Here is an 11501-nt window from a genome sequence, read left to right as displayed (position 1 = left end):
CCCCGGCCGCCCTTCAGCCCGAGCGCTCACCCAGCGCGCCGCCGCACGTCCCGGCCCGAAACTCTTCCAGGTTCCCGGCGAAGGCTCCGCACCTCCACAGCCACTCCAGCGCGCCGCGCGGGCCGGAAATGAACCCACCTTCCGGGGCCGTACGCGTAGCCCATACGTACGAGGCCGGAAGCCCCGCCCCTTTGGCGTCACGTCGTTTCTGCGCATGCGCTGCCCGATTGTTGGAGCGCTGCTGCCATCTAGCGAAATATAAATGGGTACTGCAGCCGGCCCTGTTGGTGGAGCGCTGCTGCCATCTAGCGAAATAAAAACGGGTACTGCAGCCGCCCGGTTGGTGGAGGTCCTTTCCTGCTATTTTGTGACTTGTGTTGGAAGTGCCTGGCACCAGGTTCGAGTATTAAGGCAGAAAGCCCCAGGGCCTCGTACCTCTGGGTGGTACATGCTGTGTCACACCAGCTACGGTGCCTTCCTGCTTTACAAATGCAATCAGTTTTGGCAAGTTTACAAAACTAGTGCTTTATCAGGAAGGTGTCTTTGGATTTCAGCTTACCCCTTTCTACTTTTCATATGCCTACATCGCAAGAAAAAGAAAGGGGTTTGCTTCTCAGGTTTGCTCCAGTTACTCGGCAATTCAGGCATGACCACAGCAGAGCTGTTTTCCTACAGTCTTTTTTGTTTCCAGAATCCTCCCTCCCCTCCCTAGAGAGGGCTATGTGCAGGGCAAAGCGGACACTATGAGTAGGGACGACTGAGTAAAGTTACCAAAGGGCCCGTGGTGCCTTCCTCGCAGCAAGGGACTGATTTCAGTTTTTCTATGCTTGGATGACTTTTGCAGCTCAGAGTTTGGTTAAATCTACTCGTGGGGCAGCACTTGAACGTCTGTTGAGTGATTCCATACTGGACAACAGCAGCCACACCCAGACAAAAGTCTCCTCGGGGACAGACACGATAGCAGACTTCGTGTGGGCTGACCTCACCTTTTGCTTGCAACCGGCACCTTATTTTGCAAAGGAATCTTTGAAACCCTCTTTCTTTGAGACAAGGGACCGTAAGGGCCAAGGGCCAAAGCAGCCACGCTGCAGCCTGGAGCCTGACGGTGGCTTCTCAGGTTCCAGCAATGGCTGTGGAGCACAGCTCTTGTGTCACCAAGCAGAGCGCCTGACACCCTGAAGTGCCTCGGCGCCCCGGGGGTGTGAAGCCTCTCTCTGGGGATCAGGCAGCCTCCCACCACAGGTCTTGCTGAGCTAAAATGACTCTGCAGAGGCTGTAAAATTGTCTCGGAGTGCTGTGCTGCTTAAGATGAAAGTGCTTCCGATAGCTCAAGCTAGCCCGCCCACTCAGCTCTTACGAGCTGTACCTCCATATGCCATGGGAAGAAGTATTTAACGCAGTAACTCCAACTCTCGGCTTGGCACCCAAACCCGTAGATCAAGCAGTCCATTTGTTCTTATTATTGGAAGTCTCCTTCCTCCCCTCCAAAGCCTGTCGTGCTTCCCTCCCTGGGCGAGGGCCCTACTCGTCTCGCATATCCAGCAAGCAGCCTCTCGAGTGCAGTTTCCACAGGCACATCTTCTTGATCCGGCAGGTCAACGTAGGTATCTAGCGTCTGATCGTCGATACCGGGATCAATCGCACAGAAAGCAGTCTTCAGATCATCTGCCTTCCCCTCTCTGTTCCAAAACAACACAGTCACCATTACGTTGTGGTATGTGAAAAGAACATTTACTTACTTGTGTCACACTGAGAATCCATGTTGCCCGAAATGCAGAGCAGAGATGTCTTTTGATACAGTCATCTCTGCCTCTACTAGCATCCCGTTGTTAAACACATGTGCAATAAAGACTGGTGAATGCTAAACGTCAGACTGACCGGAAGTTAAGAAATCTTAGATTGATGATAACCTGGGAAGACCTTAATTTCACTCTATTGTGCATTGATATCCCTTATTACAGAACTGTACTTCTTGCTAATCCAGCGCCCACGTTGGACAGGATTTCACTTCACAGGCACCTGCCCACCTCTGGCGTTCTCCTCGGTGCTCGGTGTGGCACCAGACTTTTTTTCAATGCAGTAATTGCCTCTTGTTTTGAGGTGGAATTATTTCTCAGATTTGCACCCGTTGTCAGTCCTATTTGCTCTTCCCACTCCTCAGAACCAGTCTCTGAAGATGTACAGGATTTTACCGCTATTTTGGGAGAGCTGAGGAGTGTGGATAACTGGCTAGCTGGAAAAGTTCACATAAACATAGTCTAGCTGGCTGGACAAAAATGCGCATCGCTCTCAGCTTATCTGAAGTAAAGCACAAATACGCTGCCTTTGGCTGTTCTTGTTACACAATAACAGGAAGATTTCGGTGGGAAAAGAATGTTGCAGGTGGGAACAGATAACTACAGAAGAGAAACTAGGGGTGGGCTTGATATTTAGGCAACTCACCAATAATGAGCTTAACTTTTGTAATACGTATGAGCTAATTATAACAAGGCATAAAAGGTGACTGTAAGGCACAATAAACGAAGTCTGCTGATCACTCATATGGATTGACTGTGTCTTCCCTCCGTCGCGACAGAGGAGCACTGTACCGAAGGGGATTAGTGGTACAACTGATCTCTGCTCGCTGTCTGCCACGCCAAAGTTCTTTGGGTCGGGGACTGCTGCTCGCAGTGTTCCGCAGAGCCGGGCTCAGCCAGGTCTCGGCATTCACTGCAACGGGCACAGCCCTGTAGCGCAGGGAGGCCTGCGCTGGCCACGCACACTGCGTCCACTGCGGGGTTCCCTCTGCACGCGCGGTCCTGAGCTACTGTCCCCATCAGCCCCTTCCCTCCATACTTACAGTAGATCTCCCAGCTTGTTCTTCAGCTGGCTCAGATACTCCTGCTTCCCCCTGACATCCTGGCTCCGGGGCTTGGCCACGAAAGCTTCAGCGCTCCCCGCCTCCTCCTGAAAGAAATTACAGCTGTGTTAGCACCGAACATGTGTTCCGGTCTGCACAGGAGCTGCCTCTCAACGTGCACGAAAATAACGCGGCTCTCCGAGAAATGGAATTTCCACGTGAAAAGTGGAAATAGAGAGAAAGAATATGGGAAAAACTCCCATCACAGAAAAGGCACAAGCTTGCACTGCCATTGTCTGCAGAGGGCCTTCAGGTGTTAGAGCTTGTGGTGGGCACTCCAGCTTTGTTAATCTGATAAACCTAGCTAGTCTCATAAAACTAATTTAATCCCTAATTTAATCCCATTCTCCTGAAAAGGAAAGAGCCAATCCAAGAACTAGTTGATGCAAGCAGGTACAGCACTGAAGACCTCATTGACAACTTATCCTTATGCAAAGAATTAAACTGACGTTACTTAGGTTTTAGGGATTAAAGTAGAGATTTAATTAAGGATTACATTTGTTTTAGGGATTTAGGGATTAAATTAGGGATAGGTCATTTGTGTGGGTCTCGCAGTACTACAAAACACATCTGTCAGCACCTTTGCAACTTGTCTCGAGTGCTCCAGGGTGGAAAAAAAATGGGACTCTCTGAGAGGTTCTGCCCAACAAAACCAGAAAAGGAAAGATCTTCCTTGGAAATACCTTTCAGGAATGGCAGGGAAAACGGCTCAAGCTTCTGGAAAGGCTGAGGAAAAGATGTCGAAGGATCAAAGAAATGCTACTCTATCCCAGAGAGAACCTCTGGATACAGTCGTGCTTAGTATGACGTGAAGAATTCTTGCAACGCTTCCTTGTCCCTGTATCATTGCCTGCTTCCCCCATGTGCTGGGGTACGGTGCAATGGGACATTGTGAGTTGAATGAACTTCCTCATGCCACAAGAAGCAGTCATTCCTTACAATGTAGTCTTGCTACTTAGTCATTCTGGCGCTTGTCTGCATTAATCTCGTCAGCAGAGAAGTAACCCGGGAAAACCCAAATACTGCTCTGCTGGACACTTCCCGGTCACGGCCACCAGTACCGGGGCAGGGAGAGGGGAGGAGGATGAGGCTTTTCAGCAGCAGGAAGCTGTTACTTTGGCTTGGCCGTATAGCGCAGCATTAGCAGGGGCTCGAGCCCACTAGAAATACCTGCATGTCCCGTGGTTCACGTGGCATCATTGTAAAGTGTGGCTACTTCAGCTATGTCTTCAGTATGCTCACCGTTTCAGCTTTTCTAGTGCACCTGAGTTTCCCTGGCTTTAAAGTTATCAGTGTTTACACTAAGAAGAAGGTGAATCTTGAAGACACCGGCCACAAAAGTAATTCTCCCACCTTCCTAATGGGTATTTATTACCAATTAATCTCAGTGGAAACAAGCAGTGAAGAAAGCTTCCACATACCCATGCAGGGAAGCCATTTCCCTCTCTTAGAGCTCCCGTTGCTATTTCTTCCAGAAGCACATCCACCAGCTGACTGCTGGTCTTCCCCTCAGCCAGAGAACCCCACTGGTCAGCTCCGCCTGGAAATCACCTCTGCAACAGCAAAAAGACACCGAGCTGCTAGGAGAACGTGCCCACACATACTGGTTTTGTGTGAATCCCACTAGGAGCCTAAGGATAGATACAGATCTCCAGGCATGTGGTTGGTCTCCTAAGCTGTCTAAGGCAAAATGGAATACCCTGCAAGCACCTCTCAGGCCACTCCTAAAAGCCTAGGAGAAAATGGGGTGTTGCAGGTGGGCTTAGGGGTTGGGGTTAGGGGTGTGGGAAAATCACCCTGAGGTGGGGGGAACTCGAGAAAATTGCGTCCTAACGGAAGCATAGTATTACGGAAAGCTTTTTTTAGGGTAGAATACAGCCCTAGCCTGGAGGACGGCTGGCACCCACACGGCCTGTATCGCCGCAGTCCCCTGAGCCGCAGCTCAGCGCGCGCCGACAGCGGTGACGGAGGACGCGCTGAAGGCGAAAAGCCAAAAGCAAACCCCTCGAAGCCCAGAACCTTGCTCAGGAACACAGGAGTTAAGCCTAAAACCGGTTGAAAGCTGCCTCCTACCTGTTCTCCCGCCACCTTTCCCCCTCCAATGTCAGCACCTTTCCTCGCGATCCCTTTTCGCAAACAAAAGACGGACGCCTGCGGTCTCAGCTCGGTACCGAAGCACCACGATGCGCTTGCCGGCTGCATGCTCTCTCACAAGGCTGACAGCTTCTCTGCACGCAACAGCCGAGGCCCTGTGAAAGGGGAGGAAGGCAAACACCGATCACGTCTCGCAGGGGTCAGGAGGGAGTCGGGGTGCGCTGCAGTCAGAGCCCAACGCCTTCCCCAGAGGAATTACCACAGCAGAACAAGAGGCAGGAGCGATCAGTAGACAGGCAGAAAACACGCACGGCAGCGATACCCACGTCAGACTGGCAGGACGCTTCCAGTCGCTTCACCCCGCAGCTTTGTTTTGAATTTAGTTAAAAGGTAATCAGATTCTTAACGCTCATTCTGCTTTTAATAGCTGCTGGAGAAAGGCTAACACGTGGCATTGGCATTACAGTCGGAATTCCAGTATAAAAATCACGGCAAAGCTGTGCTTTGTCAAGCGACTTTCAAAGCAGGCTCTGGAGCCTTTCAACAAGACAGTCAAATCTGGAGTCCCAAGGGAACTCTGTGCCAGCTCCATCAGTACATCTGAGCTCTCTGACAAAGTACACCGCCATACAGAAACGTAAGTGGGTTTATACCTCGGGCTCATTTACAATCTAGAAAAATAATACTGCCCGACCGGACGCGCTGCTTCAAGCGCCTAGCAGGCCCGGCTGCGTAACCACGAGGGACCGACAATGCCTCCCCGGCCGTTGCCCGAGCCGCAGCGCAGCACTCGGAAGCAGCGGGCACACGGAGCCTCGCGGGCCCTCGGCAAGTACAAAGGTTATCCCTCCGTAGTCAGCAGTCTGACTCACAAGCACAAGGCACACGGGGAAAAGTAACATCTCGACTGACCTTCGGTTCCGCTCCCCTTGATTTGTCAATGTACAATTCCAGACGAACCTAGGGACAAAGGAAAAACAAAAGACCCCCGTTTCACTGGGAAGCAAATCAAAAGGCCTCTTCCCCTCGGCTGCTCCGGACCCGGAGCTGACTGTCACGACACAAGATCAGCCAGACACCTGAGCTGCCGCTGCCTCCCAGCCCATCCCGGTGGTTAAACGCTTGCGGAGAAATCAGCAGTCGGGGGCGACGGGTGGGGATTCTGCTACCGGCTTTCTTTTCGTGCCTTTGCCCGCTCCCAGGGGCGGGAAGAGGCTCCTGAGCCACCCCCCCCCGCGACAGCGTTACCGCAGGCCCCAAGGCAGCCTCTGCGGCCCGCGGGGGCCGGCAGCCCCAGCCGGCTGCCACGGCTCAGGCCAGCGGCTGGGGGAAAGACAAAGCCCCGCGCAGGGCTGCGGCGGCTGCGGCGGCTGCCCGGGCAGCCCGGAGGCGGCGGCGGGTGGGCGGCGGGGCGCCGCGGGCCGACCCCTCTCCCGGGCCCCGCCGCCACAAGCGAGCACCGGGGCCGCCCCGCCGCCGCTCCTCGCCGAGGTAGCGGCGCGGCTCCGAGAGACAAAAAAAAAAAAAAAAAAAACCACCCAAAAAAGGGCAGCCCCGTGAGGAGCCCGCTGACCACCGTCCCTGCCGGGGAGACGAGAACCGGCGGCAGCCCCGCCGGTCCCGGGCCGGGCCGCCCGCCTGCCTCAGCCCGCCCGCCGCCGGCACCAGGCGCTCCCTGCCGCGGCCGAGCGCCGGGCCGCCACATCCCCCCCCCGACCGGGCCGCTGCCCGCCGGCCCCCGGCCGCCCTTCAGCCCGAGCGCGCCGCCGCACGTCCCGGCCCGAAAGTCTTCCGGGCTCCCGGCGAAGGCTCCGTACCTCCACGGCCGCTCCAGCGCGCCGCGCGGGCCGGGAGTGAACCCGCCTTTCCCGGGCCGGATGCGCCATCTGCCCCTACGCACGAGGCCGGAAGCCCCGCCCCTAGGGGGGGGGGGTCAAAGCCGCTTCTGCGCATGCGCCGCCCCCGGTCGGCCAGAAAGGCTTCTGCGCATGCGCCAAAGCGCGATTGCGTCATCTGCCCGTACGCCCGAGGCCGGAAGCCCCGCCCCTTCGGCGTCAAGCCGCGTCTGCGCATGCGCTGCCCTTAGTTTGCCAGAAAGCCCTTCTGCGCATGCGCCGAGGCGTGTTGCGTCATCGGGCTGCGACGAGGCCGGAAGCCCCGCCCCCTTCGGCGTCAAGCCGCGTCTGCGCATGCGCTGCCCTTAGTTTGCCAGAAACCCCTTCTGCGCATGCGCCGAAGCCGGATTGCGTCATCGGCCCGCGACGTGCCCGGAAGCCACGCCCCCTTCGGCGTCAAGCCGCGTCTGCGCATGCGCTGCCCTTACTCCGCCGGGGGGGGCGCGGTGCTGCCGCCTGGCGAAAAAAATTGGGTACTGCAGCCCGTCTAGCTAACGGACTGCACAGTTTATTATATAGGCACGGCATCAAGAGGGGAACTCTGCCCACGGCCCGTTAGGAAGTTGCCTGGCGTCCCATCTCGGTGGATGAAGTTCTGGCAGCGAACATTCTCGATTCCACTAGTCTAGCGAAAAAGAAAAAAAAAAAAAAAAAAAAAAAAAAAAAAATCACTCGAGAGACCAGGCTTACGCTTTTTTTTCCCCCCTTATAAAAACACTAGCAACAGTGCCTGAACGGGAAAAGGGGTCACGAAAGTTTTTATCGTAAAATGGAAGGGCACGAAAGAGAACAGAATTCGACAGACGATACGTAAACCTCTGCAGCTCTTTCCCCGTGCCTATCGGACATCGGTTTCCAAAAACTTTCTCGGGTGAGCGTCTTTTGTCTTTGAGCAGTGCAACAGACGCTTTGCAAACAGCACAAGTCTGCTTTTGAACCATCGTTTCAGACTTTGCAATCCCTTGAGATGGGGCGCTTTGTACTTGAGAGAAACAAAACCCACTCTGAGTCTTTCCTTTAACGATACAGGCCTATTCCCCTTTCCCTTAGAGAAACAACCTACTCGCTTCTGATCTCTCGAGGAATCTTAATACTCCCAACACACTGCGCCGTCAAGATCAACAAAGCAGTTTCCTACCACGTTGCCAGCGAGCGATAGGACCGTCTCGAGACGAAGTTTCCTCGGACAAAAACCCGAGCGATCTATCTTCAAGACTCGGTCCAAACGGCTCCGTCACCGTTCCGTCGCAGTCCCCTTCGGCTCCACACCACTGCCTTGTGGGAACGCCCCCTAGAAAAAAAGAAACGCTTTCATCAGGGTAACAAGCAGAATACAGCTCTAGCCTCGAGGACGGCTGGCACGCACACGGCCTGTATCGCCGCAGTCCCCCTGAGCCGCAGCTCAGCGCGCGCCGACAGCGGTGACGGAGGACGCGCTGAAGGCGAAAAGCCGAAAGCCAACCCCCCGAAGCCCAGAACCGTGCTCAGGCACCCAGGAGTTAAGCCTAAAACCGGTTGAAAGAGCTGCCTCCTACCTGTTCCCCCCGCCACCTCTCCCCCTCCGAGGCCAGCACCTTTCCTCGCGATCCCTTTTCGCAAACAAAAGACGGACGCCTGCGGCCTCAGCTCGGTACCGAAGCACCACGATGCGCTTGCCGGCGGCGTGCTCCTCCTCGCGAGGCTGACAGCTTCTCTGCACGCAACAGCCGAGGCCCTGTGAAAGGGGAGGAAGGCAAACACCCATCACGTCTCGCCGGGGTCAGGAGGGAGTCGGGGTGCGCTGCGGTCAGAGCCCAACGCCTTCCCCAGAGGAATTACCGGGCCACAACAAGAGGCAGGAGCGATCGGCAGACAGGCAGGTAACACGCACGGCAGCGATACCCACGGCAGACTGGCAGGACGCTTCCAGCCGCTTCACCCCGCCGCTTTGTTTCGAATTTCGTTAAAAGGCAATCCGATTCTTAAGGCTCACTCTGCTTTGAGGAGCTGCTGGAGAAAGGCTAACACGTGGCATTGGCGTTACCGTCGGAATTCCGGCGTAAAAATCACGGCAAAGCCGTGCCTTGTCAAGCGGCTTCCCAAGCAGGCTCTGGAGCCTTTCCACGAGACGGGCAAAGCCGGAGTCCCGCGGGAACCCTGTGCCAGCTCCGTCAGTAGGGCCCAGCTCTCCGACAAAGCGCACCGCCGTACGGAAACGTCAAGCGGGTTTATACCTCGGGCTCCTTTACAGCCTCGGAAAACAATACTGCCCGGCCGGACGCGCGGCTCTAAGCGCCTAGCAGGCCCGGCTGCGTTACCACGAGGGACCGACAATTCCTCCCCGGCCGTTGCCCGAGCCGCAGCGCAGCACTCGGAAGCGGCGGGCACACGGAGCCTCGCGGGCCCTCGGCGGCTACAAAAGGGATCCCTCCGTAGTCAGCAGTCCGACTCGCAAGCACGAGGCACGCGTGGCGAAGTAACATCTCGAGCGACCTTCGGTTCCGCTCCCCTTGACTTGTCGACGGACGCTTCCGGACGAACCTAGGGACAAAGGGAAAACAAAAGGCCCCGGGGTTTCGCGGGGAAGCAAACCAAAAGGCCTCTTCCCCTCGGCTGCTCCGGCCCCGGAGCTGACTGTCACGACACAAGATCAGCCAGACACCTGAGCTGCCGCTGCCTCCCAGCCCTCCCCGGCAGTTAAAAGGCTTGCGGAGAAAGCAGCAGTCGGGGGCGACGGCTGGGGGATTCCGCTGCCGGCTGCCTTTTCTTGCTCTGGCCCCGCTCGCAGGGGCGGGAAGAGGCTCCTGAGCCACAGACACCCGCCCGCCCCCCCACCCCCCCCACCCCCCCCCCGCGACAGCGTTACCGCAGGCCCCGAGGCAGCCTCTGCGGCCCGCGGGGGCCGGCAGCCCCAGCCGGCTGCCACGGCTCAGGCCAGCGGCTGGGGGAAAGACAAAGCCCCGCGCAGGGCTGCGGCGGCTGCGGCGGCTGCCCGGGCAGCCCGGAGGCGGCGGCGGGTGGGCGGCGGGGCGCCGCGGGCCGACCCCTCTCCCGGGCCCCGCCGCCACAAGCGAGCACCGGGGCCGCCCCGCCGCCGCTCCTCGCCGAGGTAGCGGCGCGGCTCCGAGAGACAAAAAAAAAAAAAAAAAAACCACCCAAAAAAGGGCAGCCCCGTGAGGAGCCCGCTGACCACCGTCCCTGCCGGGGAGACGAGAACCGGCGGCAGCCCCGCCGGTCCCGGGCCGGGCCGCCCGCCTGCCTCAGCCCGCCCGCCGCCGGCACCCAGGCGCTCCCTGCCCGCGGGCCGAGCGCCGGGCCGCCACATCCCCCCCGACTCGGCCGCTGCCCGCCGGCCCCCGGCCGCCCTTCAGCCCGAGCGCTCACCCAGCGCGCCCGCCGCACGTCCCGGCCCGAAACTCTTCCAGGTTCCCGGCGAAGGCTCCGCACCTCCACAGCCACTCCAGCGCGCCGCGCGGAGCCGGAAATGAACCCACCTTCCGGGGCCGTACGCGTAGCCCATACGTACGAGGCCGGAAGCCCCGCCCCTTTGGCGTCACGTCGTTTCTGCGCATGCGCTGCCCGATTGTTGGAGCGCTGCTGCCATCTAGCGAAATATAAATGGGTACTGCAGCCGGCCCTGTTGGTGGAGCGCTGCTGCCATCTAGCGAAATAAAAACGGGTACTGCAGCCGCCCGGTTGGTGGAGGTCCTTTCCTGCTATTTTGTGACTTGTGTTGGAAGTGCCTGGCACCAGGTTCGAGTATTAAGGCAGAAAGCCCCAGGGCCTCGTACCTCTGGGTGGTACATGCTGTGTCACACCAGCTACGGTGCCTTCCTGCTTTACAAATGCAATCAGTTTTGGCAAGTTTACAAAACTAGTGCTTTATCAGGAAGGTGTCTTTGGATTTCAGCTTACCCCTTTCTACTTTTCATATGCCTACATCGCAAGAAAAAGAAAGGGGTTTGCTTCTCAGGTTTGCTCCAGTTACTCGGCAATTCAGGCATGACCACAGCAGAGCTGTTTTCCTACAGTCTTTTTTGTTTCCAGAATCCTCCCTCCCCTCCCTAGAGAGGGCTATGTGCAGGGCAAAGCGGACACTATGAGTAGGGACGACTGAGTAAAGTTACCAAAGGGCCCGTGGTGCCTTCCTCGCAGCAAGGGACTGATTTCAGTTTTTCTATGCTTGGATGACTTTTGCAGCTCAGAGTTTGGTTAAATCTACTCGTGGGGCAGCACTTGAACGTCTGTTGAGTGATTCCATACTGGACAACAGCAGCCACACCCCAGACAAAAGTCTCCTCGGGGGACAGACACGATAGCAGACTTCGTGTGGGCTGACCTCACCTTTTGCTTGCAACCGGCACCTTATTTTGCAAAGGAATCTTTGAAACCCCTCTTTCTTTGAGACAAGGGACCGTAAGGGCCAAGGGCCAAAGCAGCCACGCTGCAGCCTGGAGCCTGACGGTGGCTTCTCAGGTTCCAGCAATGGCTGTGGAGCACAGCTCTTGTGTCACCAAGCAGAGCGCCTGACACCCTGAAGTGCCTCGGCGCCCCGGGGGTGTGAAGCCTCTCTCTGGGGATCAGGCAGCCTCCCACCACAGGTCTTGCTGAGCTAAAATGACTCTGCAGAGGCT

General features: G+C 57.0%; 1 long non-coding RNA gene across 4 annotated transcripts; it reads right to left on the bottom strand.

Moving 5' to 3' along the window:
- Positions 1-509: 509 nt before the first annotated feature.
- LOC130158392 (uncharacterized) lies at positions 510-9412 on the bottom strand. Of its 4 annotated transcripts, none has more exons than XR_008825279.1 (4): positions 9361-9412; positions 4321-4452; positions 2840-2946; positions 510-1679 (listed from the first exon to the last, which is right to left on the bottom strand). It is a non-coding gene; the product is annotated as an uncharacterized LOC130158392 (long non-coding RNA). The 4 variants fall into 4 exon arrangements; XR_008825278.1 differs by lacking the exon at positions 9361-9412 and adding an exon at positions 5071-5129; XR_008825277.1 differs by lacking the exon at positions 9361-9412 and adding an exon at positions 4973-5110.
- Positions 9413-11501: the final 2089 nt, after the last annotated feature.

Source organism: Falco biarmicus, chromosome 13, assembly GCF_023638135.1.
Source record: "Falco biarmicus isolate bFalBia1 chromosome 13, bFalBia1.pri, whole genome shotgun sequence".
NCBI lineage: Eukaryota > Metazoa > Chordata > Aves > Falconiformes > Falconidae > Falco > Falco biarmicus.
The sequence above is the reverse complement of the archived record's forward strand: the minus strand, read 5'-3'. Positions and strand labels throughout refer to the sequence as shown.